Source organism: Arvicanthis niloticus, chromosome 29, assembly GCF_011762505.2.
Source record: "Arvicanthis niloticus isolate mArvNil1 chromosome 29, mArvNil1.pat.X, whole genome shotgun sequence".
Taxonomy (NCBI): domain Eukaryota; kingdom Metazoa; phylum Chordata; class Mammalia; order Rodentia; family Muridae; genus Arvicanthis; species Arvicanthis niloticus.
In genome coordinates, this window is record NC_133437.1 from 627,755 (window position 1) to 647,259 (window position 19,505).

The 19,505-nt window shown below is 37.0% G+C and overlaps 1 pseudogene across 1 annotated transcript in view; it reads left to right on the forward strand.

The window, feature by feature from the left end:
* LOC143440232 (sulfotransferase 2A6-like) overlaps positions 1–18,478 on the forward strand; it is a 36,896-nt pseudogene extending 18,418 nt beyond the window's left edge. The window contains exons 3-4 of the transcript XR_013108054.1: positions 12,896–13,072; positions 18,096–18,478. The product of XR_013108054.1 is annotated as a sulfotransferase 2A6-like (transcript). The remainder of the gene's footprint in view (positions 1–12,895; positions 13,073–18,095) is intronic.
* The last annotated feature ends 1,027 nt before the right edge of the window (positions 18,479–19,505 follow it).

Below are 19,505 nucleotides of genomic sequence, written 5' to 3' on the forward strand. Positions count from 1 at the left end.
AGGGTTGAAATCAACCAAGTTGAAACAGAAAGAACTATACAAACTATCAACAAAACCAGGAGCTGGTTCTTCTAGAAAATCAACAAGATTGACAAACCCTTAGCCAGACTAACCAAAGGGCACAGAGACAGTACTCAAATTAATAAAATCAGAACCAAAAAGGGAGACATAACAACAGAAACAGAAGAAATTTTTAAAAATCATCAGATCCTACTACAAAGGCCTATACTCAACAAAATTGGAAAATCTGGATGAATTGGACAATTTTCTAGATAGGTACCAGTTAACAAAGTTAAATGAGGAACAGATAAACGATCTAAACAGTCACATAACCCCTAAAAAAATACAGGCATTCATTATATATCTTCTCACAAAAAAATGTCTGGGGCCAGATAGTTTTAGTGCAAAATTCTCTCAGACCTTCCAGGAAGACCTAATCCAAATTCTCTCCAAAATGTCCCACAGAATAGAAACAGAAGGAATAACACACAATTCACTCTCTGAAGCTACAATTACACTAATACCTAAGCCTCACAAAGACGCAACAAAGAAAGAACTACAAACCAATCTGTCTTATGAACATTGATGCAAAAATACTAAATAAATTCTCACAAACCAAATCCAATCTTGATAACAACTTCAGTAACGTGGCTGGATATAAATCAACTCAAACAATTCAGTAGCCTTCCTATACTCAAAAGATAAACAGGCTGAGAAAGAAATTAGGGAAATGACACCCTTCACAATAGTTATAAATAATATAAAATATCTTGGAGTGAATCTAACCAAGCAAGTGAAAGATCTGTATGTCAAGAACTTCAAGTCTCTGAAGAAAAAAAATAAAAGAAGATTTCAGAAGATGGAAAGATCTCCCATGCTCCTGTATTGGCAGGATTAACTAAGTAAAAATGCTCATTTTGCCAAAAGTAATCTATAGATTCAATGCAATCCCCATCGATATTTGAAATCAATTCTTCATAGAGATAGAAAGAGCAATTTGCAAATTTATTTGAACAACAAAAAACCCAGGATAGTGAGAAATATTCTCAACAATAAAAGAACTTCTAGGAGAATCACCATCCCTGACCTCAAACTATACTACAGTGAAATAGTAATAAAAACTGCATGGTATTGGTACAGAGACAGGCAGGAAGATCAATAGAATAGAATTGAAGATCCAGAAATGAGCCAACACACCTATGATAATTTGATCTTTGACAAAGGTGCTAAAACCTTACAGTGGAAAAAGGACAGCATTTTCAGCAAATGGTGCTGGTTCAACTGGAGGTCAACATGTAGAAGGATGCAAATCTATCCATTCATATCTCCTTGTACAAAACTCAAATCCAAGTGGATAAAAGATCTTCACTTAAAACCAGATACACTGAAACTAATAGAAGAGAAGGTGGGGAAGACCCTCGAATAACTAGGCACAGGGGAAATTTTCCTGAAAAGAACACCAATGGCTTATGCTCTAAGATCAAGAATTGACAAATGGGACCTCATCAAATTGCAAAACTTCTGTAAGGCAAAAGACACTCTCAATAAGACAAAATGACAACCCACAGATTGGGAAAAGATCTTAACCAATCTTACATCTGATTGAGGGCTAATATCCAAGATATTCAAAGAACTCAAGAAATTATACTCCAGACAGCCAAATAACCCTATTAAAAATGAGGTACAGAGCTAAACAAAGAATTCTCAAAAGAGGAAATTCAAATGGCTGAGAAGCACTTTAATAAATGCTCAACATCCTTAGTCATCAGGGAAATGCAAATCAAAACAACCGTGAGATACCACCTCACACCAGTCAGAATGGCTAAGATCAAAAGCTCAGGTTATAATAGATACTGTTGGTGGGATTGCAAGCTGGTACAACCACTCTGGAAATCAGTCTGGCAGTTCCTCAGAAAACTAGACATAACATTACCTGAGGATCCAGCTATACCATTCCTGGGCATATACCCAGAAGATGCTATAACATATAACAAGGTCACATGTTCCACTATGTCCATAGAAGCCTTATTTATAATAGCCAGAAGCTGGAAAGAACCAACATGTCCCTCAACAGAGGAAGGGATACAAACAATGTGGTACATCTACACAATGGAGTATTTCTCAGCTATTGAAAAATAATGAATTTGAGAAATTCTTAGGTAAATGGATGGATCTAGAAATTATCATCCTGAGTGAGTTAACCCAATCACAAAAAAACACACATGGTATTTACTCACTGTTAAGCGGATGTTAGCCCAAAAGCTTGGAATAGCGAAGACTTGACCCACAGACCACATGAAGCTCATGAAGAAGGAAGACCAAGAGGGGATGCCTCAGTTCTACTTAGAAAAAGTAACAAAAATACTCAAGGGAGCAAAACAAAACATGAGACAGAAACTGAAGGAGGGGCCATCAGGAGACCATTCTACCTGGGTATCTATTCCATGTACAGTCACCTAAGCTAGACACTGATGTGGATGGCTGGAAGTATATGCTGTCCAGAACGTGGCATAGCTGTCTCTGTAGAAGTCTGCCAAAGACACACATTCAGAAGATGATGCTCACAGTTAACCACTGATATGATCAAGGTTTTCCCAATGGAGAACTTAGAGAGAAGACTGAAGGAGCAGAAAGGGTTTGTGACCCCAGGAGGAATGCAACAATACCTAACCACCAGAGCACCCCCCAGGGTCAAAACCACCAGCCTGGGAGCACATAGGAAGAGACCCATGACTCCAGAGTTATATGTAGGGGAGGATGGCCTTGTCAGGCATAGGTGGGAAAAGAGATTCTTGGTCTCATAAAAAATGAACACAGATTAGGGGGGATTGTGAGGGGGTAGTGGGAGTGGGGAGTAGGTGTGTGCAGAGCCTCATTGATGCATGAGGAGGGGGGATAGGAGGTTTCTGGGTGGTGGGAGGAAGTGGGGTAAGGGGATAAAATCTGAAATGTAAATATAATTCCCAATTTAAAATAAGAAGAATAAAAAGAAAAAAAGAGAAAAAAAAAGAAAAATAGGAGATTAAATAACATAAATGGAAGGATTTAGAAATTTAGGAGGCAGTTTATATTAATGGAAACAGCATCATAGAAACGCGAAAATCACACCCTCAGAGAAGCACAAGGATGGGGGATGGGATAAGGGGTTCCTGGGTGGTGGGGGGAATGGGATAAGGGGATAAAATTTGAAATGTAAATATTATAACCAATTAAGAAAAGGGGAAAAAAAGAAAAGTTATTAGAACCAACATCTTTAAAAAATGTCAGCCCTCTAGGAAAAAAAACTTATCTTGATAATAAAACTTGTTCTGAGAATTATATATTGCAGAATACACAGCCTTGGTGTATCTACTCATCAAGCAAACAGAGCAGACCTGCTCAAACCTCTGGTGTCCTAGAATTACACCTGGATGCAGTGAAGACACAGCTTCAAAATCTTATCAATTTACTCTTCCCCCCAGCCCTTTTCTAATATCTCAATGCCCACAATCAGCTTGAAGAAGTTAAAGAAGAGTCAGCGCCCTTATTCCCTGGGCTTGGGGACTAAGGTGGTTAACATTGGGCTGCCTTTCTAGGGAAAAGTAGTGGTTTTGTTGGAACAGGGAGGATTAGCTAGGATTTATTGCACACCCATAACCTATTGGTAGAAAGCTTTATAATTAATATCAAAATGAAGTTATAATTTCTTAAATGGCACAAAATTTACTTTGATTTCAAATTTAAGGTTTTCATTGGTATGAGCTTATTATTGACATGAAAGTGAGATGAATATTGATACTTTCATGGGCATTGTGCCTGTATAACATATTTAGTAAAACAAGGCTTAGACCCAGTCCTTCTTTAACTTTTTTAACTGATTTGAGATGGTTAGCCTGTGAGTTAAGGGACTATAGCAAATTCATGGCTTTGAGTTTATTGTTAGGGTGTTTTCTATATTTTATTGAAAAATAGCTGAGAGGAGTTAACAGACAACAGTGATGGTTACTTTTCATGGATTGTTGGTTTTCAAAACATCAGAAGTCCATAGAATTGACATTACAAACATTTCTACATCAATGTTCATTTTGATTAGAGACCTGTCTGCTCCTGACAGCTTCTTTTCTTGGATACTAAGAAGAAACTGAGCATCCTTGGCGTTACTCCAGTTGTGGTGAGACAGCCACTAGGCAAGAATTGCCTCTTTCCATCTACAGACAAATTACTGTCCAGAAAAGGACACACTTGCAGAATAGTCGACTAATTCTATCTGCCTAGACAGAGTAATCAGCCCTTAATAATTCTGCATCACTAAGGTCTGTCAGATGATCTTGGGCCAAAAGGCTGAAGATTTGATGCTCCAACGTTCGGTAGTAGACTGTCCAGGTGGTCAGTGGTCTTTATAAATTGGCTAAGTTTAGAAGCTATGCTTAGTGCTTCCCATAATTTCAGTTAACTAAGGCATTCTAGATTTCTGACGGGGTTGAAGACCTACAGTCTCATAGCCAATCCTGGCTATTTACTTTGAGAGAAAAGATCTGAGTGGATGGTTTTCAGATGACATTCATTGTAAGCCAAGAAAAAAGCCAGGTTCAAAACTAAGTGTTTTAGTTAAGAGAGATAACAGAGGTTCTGGTTAGTCAACAAAACGATGGACTGGGTATTAGGACTATCTTGTACCTCACTGGTACAAATAGGCATAATTATGCTCTAATTGTACTTTGAGAGAAAAGTTTTATTTTAACAGTAAGGGAGATATGTAGGAGGAGCTATGGGAGAAAGAGTACCAAGAAGAAGAGATGAAGTAAGGTGAGGAGAAGATGAAGGAGAGGAGAAGCTAGGTGATGAGAGAGAGAAAGAGAGAGAAAGAGAGAGAAAGAGAGGGGGCATGAAGGCAGATGTTCATGTGTCATCATCAGTAAAAGATAGTTTATATATCTAAGTTGTGTATTGGGTTACACTTCTGATTGAGCATTATGAAACTTATAAAGCCTTTGATTAACATTTTAAAAAATTGTATAAAAGCAAAAAGGAAAAGGGGGCATGGGATGGGGGTTTTCTGGGAGGGTGTATCAAGAAAGGGGATAGCATCTGAAATTTAAATAAAATATCCAATAAAAAATTCTTAAAAAGAAAAAATGTATTTTGATCATATTCACCCTTTCCCAGGGGCCTTCTAGATTCTGTATGCCTCCTTACCCACCCAACTTTACCACAAAAAAAAATCTAGTACAACAGGTAGTTTCTGAGATCAAGAAAATATAGTATAGTATAATATAATATAATATAATATAATATAATATAATATAATGTGCTGGGTAGTTGTGTGTCAACATGACACAAGCTAGAATCACCTGAAAGGAGGAAACTTTATTTATGAAAATGCCTCCAAAAGATCGGGATGTAGGCAAACCCATGAGGCACTTTCTTAATCACTGACTGAAGCAGAGAGTGTCCATCCCATTATGGGAGCTTCCATCCTTTTGTTCTTTAAGATTACAGGTACATATACCATGGTAAACAAGCCAAAAGGCAGCATGCTTCTATTGCCTCAGCATCAGCATCAGCATCAGCCACCAGGGTACTGTGATGTTTAACTTTTTGTCTTGACTTCCTCCAATCGTTAACTGCTATATAAGTGTAAGAGAAATGATGTTTGATAAAAAAAAAAATCTATCACATTGAAGTTAGAAAAGTCAAACCAACATAAGGAAAAGAGTCTGATTGAAAGAACAATAATTATTAACCTACTCATTCACTCTTTCAAGAATCTCATGACAACACTAAACTTGAGACAATGATATACACACAGGGTATGTGGGACAGACACACCAAAGCTCTATCCATACTGCTTTAGTCTCTGTGCATTTGTATCTCTTGGTGTTCTCAGTTTCCTCTTGCTTTTACAGTCTTTCATCCTCATCTTCTTCAGGGTCACCTGAGCTCTGGTAGAAGGGCTTTGATGGAGATATCCATTTAGGGAGTCTCACTCTCTATAATGTATGGCTTTAAGTTTCTATATTTGTCCTCATTTGCTGCAAGAGGTAAACAAGGCACTGCTCTATGCATATGGCAGAATATCATTAGGAGTCATTATATGACTTTTTTTCTTTTTCATTGTTAAGAACATTATATGGTTTTACCATCAGACCTTGGGCTATCTAGTCTTAAGTACTTGGTCAAACAAGCAGTTTAGAATATTGGCTCCATCTCATGAAATGGGATTTTAGTCAAATAAGTTATTGGTTCCCTATTCACATAAGCTTTGAACCACCACTGATCTAACTTATCTTGCAAGTAGTACACCACTATAGATAGAGAAATTTGTGTATAGCTTGGTTTTTATATTTCTCTTTGTGGAGCATACAGGGTGCCTTTCTGTATTAAAGACACTAGGATGTAAGGGTAAAGGTCCTTTGTAGGGACCAGCTTGATATCTTCACAGTCAGTAATTTGTATAGGTGTTAGCAATGAGGGCTCTGTCAGTTTGTGGAGAGCAACTTATAGCCTTTGCAACAGTCTGGGTTCTTTGAGAAAGATTCCTATGAGGTCCATTTGTTGAAAAACTGAATTAGTTGTAACACAATCCTAGTACTGAAAATTTTCTTTCTTTCTTTCTTTCTTTCTTTCTTTCTTTCTTTCTTTCTTTCTTTCTTTCTTTCTATCTTTCTGACAAGAGATAGCCATAATTTGTTCATTTCATTGTGATCACCTTCACATATGTATAGATTTTAGGAAGTTTCCACTGTACTAGGTTTCAATACTACCTCTCAAATATGCCTTAAATTTACAAGACTCACCCTGCACTCCCTCCATAACCCCTTGTCCCTTTCCCTTTCCAATCTTATTCCCTCATCCTAGCCCTTGCACATCAATTTATAATTTATTCTGTACATTTAATGTTTTGCTTATTATGTGCTGAGGGGGATTTCTTTTCTGGTCCAATCTACTTGGTGTTCTGTATGCTTCATGAACTTTGATAGGCATCTCTTTCTTCAGGTTAGTAATTTTTTCTATCATTTTGTTGAAAATAATTTCTGTGTCTGTGAAATGTTTTCCTTTTCTTCTTCTATCCCTATTATTCATAGATCTGGTATTTTCAAAGTTGTGACCCCAGATTTCCTGGATATTATGTGCCAGGAGTTTTAAATATTTAATATTTTATTTAATGTATTTATTTCTTCTACCATGTCTTCAATACTTAAATTCTCTATTCTATCTATTGTACTTATGGATGAAGCTTGCCTCTGAGATATCTGTTTGAGTTCCTAAAATTTTCATTTTGAGATTTCTTTCAATTTGGATTTGCTATGTTGATTCTATTTCTACCCAGGAAAAAATCAGTTTAATTCATTTCTTTCCACCGTTTTTTGTGGTTTCAAAGATTTCTTTAAGGGATATATTGATTTCCTTTTAAAAGACATCTATTATATTCACAGAAGCTGTTTTAAGAATTTTTGTTTGTGCCTCAGCTATAATGAAATAGCCAGAGCTTGCTTTGTTATGGTTGCTGTGCTCTAGTAGAGCTATATTGTCCTGGTTGTTATTGATTTTATCTTTACACTGGCATTTAGGCATTTTAGATTAGGAATATAATAATTCTAGGTGCTGATATCTAGTCTCGTCTGTAGTGGGTGGGAGGATTTTTTGACCTTGTTTCTGTTTCACTCTGTTTATTAGGAGAATGAGGTGGCTCTATGTACCCTGTAGCAACTAAATTAGGGTACTAGGTAATGTGTGTTTATGGGTTGTAGGACCTGAGAATTAGTAATGGAGATGGGCTGGATTCAATAGAGGGACTACACAAGAGGGAAGATTCCACCAGGATCTGCTTAGTCAGTCTCATTGGAATGGGGCCATATAGTGAGGAGAGGCCACAGAAAAAGATTTGATAAAGAGGTGGGGATGGCACTCAGGGATTTAATTTAAATAATGGACAGAGAGATGAAGATCTGAAGATGTAACCTAATTTCTTCCCTGATCATAACAGGCTTTGAGTTCCTTGGGAGTACATTGTGGAGTTGGGGGCTGAGGCAAAGCAATTCACCCCCTGCTAAAGTTTGGTGTTCTTTTGCAGAGATAAGAATGAGACTGGGTTATTGGACTTTGAGACATACTGGGAAAAGTGAAGATCGATCTGCAGATAGCCTACATGTTTCCATGACCAGTGTGGACAGTGAGTTCTCAGGGAGTGATGAACTTGGGGGCTGGGATAGTGCAGTGAGTTGAGTCAGCAATATTTGAATGGAAAGATCTTTGGATCCACTAGAGAAGTGAAGTGCTGCCACAAGTTTTCTGCTGCAGAGCTAAGGATGAAACTTGGGAATAGGATCTGCAAATCAGGGGAAAGTTGAAGGTCTGTTGTCAGCCTACTTGCTTCCACAAAGGGATTGAGAAAAGTAATTATTAATAAAATTCAGGCCAGAGGTGGAAGCTCACAGTGAACCATTAAACTGATAATGGGGTTCCCGGTGGAGGAATGAGAGAGAATACTGAAAGAGCTGAAAGAGATGTTAGCCCGATGAGGAGAGGAACAATACCAACCAACCATAGCTCCCAGGGCCTAAACTACCAGCCTAGGAACACATATGGAGGGGCCCATGGCTCCAGCTGTATATGTAGGGTAGTATGATAATGGGAGGCATAGGTGGGTGAGGAAGTCCTTGGTCCAGTGAAAGCTGGATGCCCCAGTGTGGGGGAAATTGTGGGTGGGAAGGTGAGAGTGGGAGGGTGGGTGTGGGCATATCTTCATAAAAGTAAGAGGGGGATGGGATAGGGAGTTGCTGGGTGGGGGGATTACATCTGAAATGTAAATAAAATATCCAATAAAAACAAAACAAAAAATAAATAAAAATAAAAAATTAAATTGCAACCAAACGAAATAAGAAAGGTGAAATTATGCAAAAATAATTTGACCACTTAGTGCTGTCTCTCAGGAAGCAGAAAGTTTACATGTAAAAAAATCTTTTATTACACTATTTTTCCATAGATACACTCTTATTTAATCCTGATGAAATTCAATTCTCCTTAGGAACAATCACTACTATCTGTTTGCTGCACACTAGTGCACATACCCATAAGTCACCTTTCTGATCTTTTTTGTTGTTGTCTTTTTACTGAATATTTTATATATTTACAATACACATGTCATCCTATTTCCCATTTCCCCTCCTTAGAACCCCCTACTGAATCCCTCCTCCTTCTTTATGCTTTTATACCATTTTGTTTACATGCATGTATTAAGCTCAGTTCTAGGTTGAGGGTCTAACAATACAATAGATGCAAATAGTCAAGAAGCAAGGAATACAATAAACACAAATAGTAAAAGAAAAAACAAGGCATTAAACCCCGTTATGTGAACACTCCCGTGATCACTGTTTCCAAGGGCTTATCAGGATGACCAAAGTATCTGGGCTTACGTCCATGTCCTAGCCCAAGGTCATTTTCAAGTCTGAAGCCTACTTTCTCATTCTAGCATAAAATTTAGAATCCTTTCTGAAATTACTTTTTTATTCTAAATTAAGATTTAGGGTTTTCCCTAAGATTACTTCTTTTTTCTAGCCTAAGATGTAGATTCCTACCTAAAATTACTTCTTTGTTATAGCTTAATGTCAGATTTCTGCCTGAAGCCTACTACTTTGTCCTTGGCCAATGTCATATTCCTGCCAAGCAGCCTATTTCCTTGTTCTTGGCACATGTCAGATTCTTGCCAAGGAGCCCCAAAGGCTCTCTGCCTCTCCCCTTTTTATTTCATTAACAAGAATGAGTCTGTCTTAGGTCATTCAGACAAGAATGCCTTCTTTACCCATCATGGAATATTCATTATACAAAGCAAGGTACTTCTGTCTTAGGTTGGTAAGGATCTGTGCAGAATCTTTCCCATCCTTGGCTTGCCAGTCTGCTAATTTAATAACACTGTCTAGGGGTCCATTTTTAGGTTCAAGCCATGTACCTGGCTGCCAACATGTTGATATTGTTAAAGACAAGCTTTAACATGATGGGCAGGAATAAAAGTATTAGCAGGACAAAAAGGGCTAACATGATCAAGCTATATATGCCATCCTTGAAGCTTGACAAAAATAAAAATACTGACCTCAGACCATGGGTAATTTTATCTGTAGTATAGACACATCAATATTCAGCAGAGCAGCATTCTTGAAATTCATAAGCTCAATATGTATTGTTAAAACATTCAGAGAGATTTTAGAATTATGCCAAATATATTGCAAGTGTCTTTAAACTTATTCCTAATTATAATGACTACCACTGTAAATTTTAGAATTAACATGAATCCAATGGTATTTGGCATGACACTCAACATGGCTTCTGACCCTTAAATTCTGAACATCCTACCTGTAATTCGAATAGGATAGAGAGCATCAATCCATTCTTCCAAATTCCTATCTAATTCCCCTTCTATATTAAACACATTAGTAACATTGTTTGCTAAATGATTAACAAAAGTAGCTGTCTTAACTTCTTGTGTCACATAAATTGCAGAAGCAGTGGTGCTAGCAGTTAATGTAATTAAAGCTGTTATACCAGCAATAATCAAGCCCACTCCCCTCTTGCTTCTGCTTAAAGCCTAACTTATTTCTTCCAGTACCTGCAAGTTATTTTTAGAATACCAAGGTTCTGTCATACTCAGGGCACTAAAACATAATCTGGATGATAGACCTCTGTAACTGATATGCCAGATTTCAAAACAGAAACACAATTATAAGGTGTACAACCAATGCAACTTACATTAAATACTGTAAAAGAAACAAAAGAAGTTTTTACTTGACAATTAAAAGAGCTTAACACGTGTGCTAACACCTGTTTGAAATCCAGATTTTGCCCCAATTTTATCTCTTGCTAACATAACATCATAGAGAACTGCAGCTAATTTCCATATATGTCTCTGAAAATGTTCAGAACAAGACTGCCAAATGAAGACTGTTATTTCCAATGTTGTATTTATTTCTAGACCAGTACATGATTGAGTCTGAATAATTGGTCACATTTAAAAACAATCCAAGAGTCATTATAACTTCTTTTTTTGATTCTTTGTTCCACAAGGTCTAACACGTAAGGCAAGGCACCTTATGCCATCAGGGGTATAGGTAAGCAGTGGTGGGTTGGGAACTTATGTCAAATAAAACTTCCCAGTCCCCATTGTCAGGGCACTCAGCAAGCTCACAGGTCAGCATCATTCTTTGTCCTGGCATCTGCATATCTCACCCATTGCTCTGGCAGCCAACATGCTCCTTCAGCATTCTGCAGAAAAAACTCAAACATGCCCTCTTCCCCATATTAGATACTGGATCAGGATCATGCCTAATGCCAGTTAGTGTATCCTTCCCTTTCACCTATGCATAAGTATGCCTAGTTGTAGAATGTCATAGACACTCAGCAGAAAGTTCCTTGGCATCCAAACCTTTTTACTTGGATATTTTATTTACATTTCAGATGTTATCTCCTTACCCCATCCCCCCAGGAACCTTCTATTTCATCACCCCTCCTCCTCCTTCTATAGGGATGTGCTTCCACCCATCCCCCACTCCCACCTCCCCATTCTCTAATTTTCCCACACTCAGCATCTCTAAAAAACTTTAAAAATACAAAATAAAAAGAATATGATTTAAATACATTTGTGGTGTACAGAGGTATATTTCCCCCTTTTCATTTTAGGAAGATATTGTTCTAAAGTTCTGTGGTCCAATTTCACAGTCTCTGGTCCTTGACAATGATAAGGAATCCCCATAATATGGGTAATATTAAATTGCTTCTAAAGTGTCTCAAATGTTTGACTGCCATAGCCAGTTCCATTATTTATTTGTTTGTTTGTTTTGTTTTTCTTTTTTATTATTGGGTACTTTCTCTACAGTTCAGATGTTATCCCCTTTTCTTAATCCTCACCCCCAGAAAACCTTTAACCCATCCTTCCTCCTCCTATTCCTGTGAGGGTGTGCCCCTCCCACCCAATGACTCCCACCTCACCTCCCTCAAATTTCCTCTCACTCTGGCTTCCAGTCTTCAAGGGACAAAGGCCTTCCTCTCCAACTAATGCCTGACAAGTCATTGTCCTCTACAAATACAGCTAGAGACATGGGTCCCTCCATCTGTGTTCCAACTGTTTAGATCCACGGAGCTCTGATTGTTTGGTATTGTTGCTCTCCTCTGGGGCCACAAGCCTCTTCAACTCCTTCAATCTTCTCTCTAAGTCCTCCACTGGGAACTCTGTGGTTTGTTTTATGGTTAGCTGTGAACATCTACCTCTGTATATGTCAGGCTCTAGCAGTGCCTCTCAGGAGTCAGGTATATCAGGTTCCTGTCAGCATGCACTTCTGGGCATCTACAACAGTGCTTGCATATGGTGATTGCATCTGGGAGGGATCTCCAAGTGGAAAAGTCTCCGGTTGGTCTCTCCTCCAGTTTCTGCCTCATTCATTATCTCATATTTTCTCCTGTGAGTATTTTGTTACTCCTTCTGAGAAACACTGAAGCACTCACACTTTAGTCTTTCTTTTTCTTGGGCTTCCTGTGGTCTGTGAGTTATGTCTTGGGTCTTGTGAGATTTGGGGCTAATATTCATTTATCGATGAGTGCATACCATATGTGTTCTTAAGTTAACACTTAGTTCTATGAGACACTATCACTAATATTTTCTCCTCCCTGTAAAGAAACCCAGGCTTCTGTCTTTTAGAGAACAAAGATCAGCCACATTGCAAGCCCACTCAATATATTGATGTTGCGGGTGAGTCATTCTTGCCTTTGTCCCACTACCTTTTCTTACTTAAACTTCATTCATGCTATCTCATTTGCAGATGCTCTTTCTTCACATCTCTTTTCTCATCCTCCACAGATACCTTCTTTGCATCTGTTCTCTCAGAGCTCTCTGTTTAATCTCCCTCATTTCTGTTTCTTCTTCTTTTAGGATACAAAAGGAACCATAAAGAAGATCTGTGACTTCCTAGAGAAAAATTAGAGCCAGATGAGCTGGATCTGGTCCTCAAGTACAGCTCCTTCCAAGTCATGAAAGAAAACAACATGTCCAATTTTAGCCTCATCAGGAAAGATTTGGTTCCTAATGCCTTGAACCTCATGAGAAAAGGTAAAGAGATTGTCTAGTTTCAAAATATGTCAGAACATGTTAAGGGCTTGTTGTGCCAATGAATTTCTAAGAAATTGTTGGGAATGTATTGACAGTCACTGCTTATCACTGATAGCTTCTCACAGATATTATAGGGTAATGGTTAATGGAGAAGATATGGACTTCAGACACTCTGAAAAGTTGATTTATTATGGGAGATGATCTTGAGATTGAAGATGGTCATGTTCAATAACATCAATGAACAAAATGAGAAAGTAGTCATGTTTCTATGAGGCTTGGAAAAGTTTCCTGTATCATAATCCTCAACCCTAAAATATATAAAAAAAGTAATACAGTAGACCAAAGATATATCTGAGAAAACTATAGAATCACAAAAATTATATTACCTTCTGGAAAAGATGTTGAGGAGGCCAAGATTGCTGCCCAATAGTATGCCAAGAGTAGACCCAGGGTTAAAATCTGATGGTATTTGCCAACATATGTTTTGATTACTTTAGGTTCATGATCCTTCTCTTCTTTCTAAATTGTTTCTCATGAAAAGGGGAATTTCAGTCCTCTCTGTTTTTGTGCCACTTCTCTATGCTGGGAGCAGATTTTGTGTGTGGTTTCATAGCTTTGCAGTTAAGCAGTGATTTTTCCAGAATGAAACAGATCTTGAGCCTTTCCCATACCTGATTAGGTAATGATAGGTGAGATGAAACTCAGAGTAGAAGAAAGAAGGTGTGAAGAATCAGATATTTAGGCTCCTGTCAGCATGGACTTCTGTGCATCCATAACAGTGTTTGCATATGATAGTTGCATCTGGGAGGGAACTCCAGGTGGAGCAGTTTCTGGGTGGTCCCTCCCTTAGTTTCCACCTCACATCTATTGTATTGCTAGACTCTCAAACTAGAACTGACCTTAATACCTGCATGTAATTAAAATGGTATAAAAACAAAAGAAGGAGGGGATGAGATAGGGGGTTATAGGGAGGGGAAATGGTAAAAGGGGATGACATCTGAAATGTAAATAAAAAAATATTCAATAAAATTCAGATATTTAACAATGACTAAAAGCATTGCTACAAATGAAGAAAGTAAAGACTTGTGGGTTTAATTTTATTTTACCCATAATTTAAATGATTCAGCCTTTACCTTCATTCCTCCTCTCCAGCATGTGAGATTTGGATACTAACAAATTAAGGATGTTAGAAGTTTTCATAGGTAAAATGAAGTCAAAGTAATTATCAGACTGTATTTAATCCTATACTCTTAGTATCCTCATAATAGAAAATTTTTAAACAGATTTAAGCATATTGATATGTCACCACTCACCGCAAGAAAACTGGTATCTATTCACTAAAGATCAAGTCCTCTGGAAGCATAGACTGTTGTTGCCATATGCCCTCAGACCCCTGCACTCCAGATTCTGTGGAGACATATTTCTCTGCACTAGAACTGAAGGTCTTACCTAAGAGAAGTGGTCTGTTTTTAGATTTCCTGAAATGGTTCAGAATTTGGCAGAGGTAAAACAGTATATAAACAATAAAATCTGTTATTAGATACCTAAAGTAATTGAGAAGTTCTGTTAATAGCAAAGGGATAAGAAAACTGACAAGCAAAAGATTTAGCAGAAACACATCAGAGCAGATGAAATAGAATTTAAGACAAAATTTCATGAAGGACTGTCAGGGGCATCTCTTCTTGTACCCTGAAGGCCTGAAATCAGCCATAGGCTTAAAGTCAGCCTGCTAGCACAAAGTCTTGGGTCTCTGTGAAAAAACCTTGAAACAAATGGCTAGATGCTATCGTAAATAAGCAGCTTTAGTGGAAAGCTGCCAGGTCTCAGTCATAAACCTTGTAGATAAGTAACTTTGATGGATAATATCAACTTAGATAGGGACAAGTGAATCTTAGGTGGAGTCAGAGTGACCCATCCCCTGAAGCTTCACCCAGCTGATACTCTGTTCTAGAGGATATCTGTACTTCCCCTAAACACTTATGCTCCTGTATCATCCTCTTCCCCCACATCCTGCCTTTTTGTGTATATAACCCCTGTGTGAAAAAGTAAAAATTGTGACTTGATCAGCCTATAGACAGATCACCATTCTTTGCATCAGCCTGTTTTCCCCCACTTTATCTTTCAGGTGATCTCCCCAACCCCTTTTTAATGTCCTGCTGGATAGGACAAAGGACAATTGTTGTTTCTACTTGTCCAGGAAGATTCTTCTAATATGAGAACACACTTGTCTTTAATCTCTTCTAAATGTACATACTATTTGTCATGTAGCATAGATGATAGAAAGAATATATGCATACATACATATATACATACATACATATGTACGTACATACAAATAGTAATTATAATTCTGTAAAAATGCTTGATCAGACTTCATATGTCTTTTGTAATTTAAGTATCCTAGTGATTATATGTAACATATATTTTCTTGCATTTGAAGACAACTTTTATTCTTGGGTATTATTTTTCTTATACTAGTTTGGCACATAGATAGTAAGCTATGTACCTCTGAAAACCAGATCACTGATGTGGGACACAAACTTCATTACTCACATGTTTCACTACTTCATCATAGAAGATGATGAAATGGATATGTCTGGAAATAACTTTTAAAAAGAAAAGTATATAAAAATAATATTTGCCTTCTTAAGTCCTATATTAGATTGGTGCCATTTTTGAATTATTAAAGTATGAACAAATTAAAAATAATTCTAAAACCAATTTTATTATTTACAATTAGATAACCTAATTCACTGAATCATAAAATGTTAAAAAGCTGTACTAAGTAGTAAAATTGGCTTAGCCAGGAAGAATTCACTAAATCTATTTCCTGTATGTTCTAAATGTTCTTCTTCTTGAGACATGAGTAAAATATCTTTTATTGTCTCTGGAGACCTACATTGTCAATTTTACCTGGGAGACTCAATTACTCAACTTGGTGAGATGATTCTTGTTTTAACCTTTAAGCAACAATTTTGCATATGCAATTGTAGTCATTGTAATTCTAAATTTAGACACTGAAGGAATTACAGACTAGAGAGATGATCACCCTCATTCAGCCACTATTTGGCTGACAAGGTGTTTGTCAAGGCAGCACCCCAATCAAGACATGTGCAGGAAATATCTTCTGACAAACCTCAAAAGTCTCAACCTTGAACATTTAACAGTGTATGTTTATAGAACACAGTACTTGGGCCAGTATCATCAGAAGACATTAACCCGATGCAAAAAGGGAAGATGACCTAAGAACAAAAGAAGAAGCCTGCCATCTGGAGGCCAAAAAGAAAAGCCTCTAAAGATTTTCCAACACCCTGATGTAACACCTGCAGCCTTCAGATCTGTGAAGATGTTCCTTATCCACAAGAGTTAAACCACCAGACATTAGGGTTATCCTGCCATCAGACACACAGGAGTTTGGGGAGATCTTTAGAAAGAATAAAAATAAATGTACAACTATAAGTTACACAGAATTTTGATACAGTTGGACTAGAACTCAATGTGTACCTTCCAAGATGTGGTTTTCTCAGATGGACTGATTTATTATATTGGGAAGACATACTGAATTTGTTGAGGTTCCTGAAGTCCAGCATCTAACTGGTTTGGCTTATCAGGATCCAGGCATACTGTGAAAAACAATAAAAAACACATTGTAATAATGAAGAAAATAAGGAATCTGAGAGTAGCAATGGATACTGATATAGGTACCCATCTTATCATATGACACATTTATACTCATATCAATTAATGGTATATTAATTGAATATGCTATATTAGTAGTTTAAATTTTTATGAATTCTTTATATTTTCTTTAATACAGCCCATTGGGATAATAAAATTAACATATATGATGATACAGAAAAAAAAGTAATGTAATAAAGAAAAGCATAACTTCTATTGTCAATCTTTTTGAATTCAAATCCACATCCATCATTATCACATTTGGTAATATCTCATAGACTAATTTTTTCTCATCAGCAAAATAGGAAGACTGCTTATGTCTTCTTCATGTATTCATGGATTCATTAAAAAATCCCACACACTGAGTATGTCTTATATGTCTGGCACTCTTCTCAAAATGAACCATATAGTAATTTAAGAAACACTTTCTTTTCAAATATATTTGATGCATATTCTTTGTGTATATTCAAAGCAGAAATATACAGAACACATGACAGTGCCACAGCTAAGAAATAACACAAGGTTGGGGGCTGCTGGATTGTAAATGAGGAAAAGATAAAAAGAGAAGTGTACACTGTCATTAATAAGGAGACAAACAGCAAGATGTGATTTTATGAAAGAAACTTGCCCTCTTGGGTGAAGGAAGACACAACAAAGCATGAGAAGTTGAAATTTTTCTAAGGCTAAAACTGAACCTTCTAGAATGGATTGGTGAAACCAATGTATGGTCAAAAGAGACAATGCTATAAAGGACAGGGGCTAAAATTATACAGATCTTCATGCATCACAAAACACCATGGCTGAGTGAAAAACAAGTCTTGTGATGTTCTCAGCTGGGAGTGGTTGTGTGTATCTCATGGGAAAATCAAGAGAGCTGAAATGCTCCTCATAATTGTGTGTATCTGCAGCACTCATGTGAACACACACACAAAAGTAAAAACCATTTTAAGATATTATATAAACATTGCTTGTATGTTGTGAAGAACTTCTATAAGTAAATGCTAAAATATAGACAGAACAATTGAAGCCTGTTCAGATCATTGAGGTGATCAACACTGTTGATGAGGTTAGTGTGATGGAAACAGGTTTGGTGAGAAGCAGAAATAATCTGGATATATAAAAATGTCAAGTCAGTGTTGCTCCTATTAGATTGTCTAGCATATAGTTTGGGAGAGAAAAGGTAGGACATAATTTTCACAGATGGAGAAGTCTGTATATATGATTTCAGTGCTTAAGAAGGTTTCTACAGAAAATGGTAGTTCACTGTATTAACTGTGTGGTTTTTATCAAACTGATGGTAAAAGCACATGATGGAAGAAGCTAGAGCAGTGTTAATACCATTATTAATCCACCTATGTATCTGCTTCACATTTTGCATGCACAAGTGATGACTGGAAGAATCACTTCACAGTAGCCCAAGCTGAAGCCTTCGATAAAATATTCCAGGAGAAAATGGCCGGTTTCCCTCCAGGGATGTTCCCATGGGAATAAGTTTTCAAAACTTTAAAATATTATATGAACTCTTATGTCTATGTTCCTGTTGTTCTATATGTAAATAACTGAATGTGGTCATAGAATAAATCCTGTTGTGGAATTGTGAAGGTGATTTTTAAAGATAGTGTTACTAATACTAGTAGTGGCAACAGTAGTGGTGGTGGTAGTATGTATACTTTTGTTTGTAGTGCCTTCAGAGGTGAGAAGAGTGCATTGGTTCCAAGGAACCTGAAGTTGCATATAGCTGTAAAGTTCTTGCTTTGTGTCCTAGGAACTGATCTCAAGCCTTCTGCCTATGCAAACAGTACTACTAATATCTCTTCATCTTTGACAGTCATCTCTTTAGTCTAGAATCATAGAGTCTTGAGTCATCAAATATTTGCTACTTTGATTGCTATTTTATTATATATTATCAGCAAATTACAATTCACTTCATAGAATTCCAACTTGAAAACATTTCATTTTTATCTTAAAAAGTCATTTATTTGGGTTTTATTTATTGAGATTAGACATGACAAAGGTTTCTAAGTGTGATGCTATGGAAATTAAAGACGTATTTATGTATTTATCATGCTATGCATGAATTCCAGCTTAATTATTTGCTGAAGAATCATGTATGTATAGTCTTATTTTTTCTTCTTTCATTTATTTATTTATTTTTTATTCACTTTACATCTTGGTTCCAGCTGCTTCCCTCCTCTCCCCTCAAATCCATACTCACAACTTCCTCCCTCCATGTCCACTCCTCTTCTCCCAAAGAAAAGGGGGTCCCTCTCATTCTAGATGGCAACCTAGCTATTATAGAAATGTCCTGGAAGCAAGTCTTTAGAGGAAACAGCTTAGCTGTACTTGAGGTAGAATCAAGCAACAAGCTGGAATAAAAGGTCACAGAATCTCAGCATCCCAGATGGTGGACTTTGGCAGGCCTCACTTCCACTTCCATCATTCTGCAATATATAAACCTTACAAGCAACACATAGCTATGTAATGAAATTCATATGGAACATGTTAGAAGCACAGATCAGTTAATAAAGATCGATAAAGAAAGACAAGTGTCTTCCTTTAGAGGTTAGTTTGATCATATAATCAAACTAAAATATAGATTTCTATTCATGCTATATTAAAGGATTGTATGTAATAAGTCATGAGAATTTTGTACCCAATAGGTGTTATTTGCTGTATATAGACATTTAAACCTCAGCTGGTTCTAGAGCTGTCTCTGTGTACAGAGATATATACATCACCACACATACATCACCTA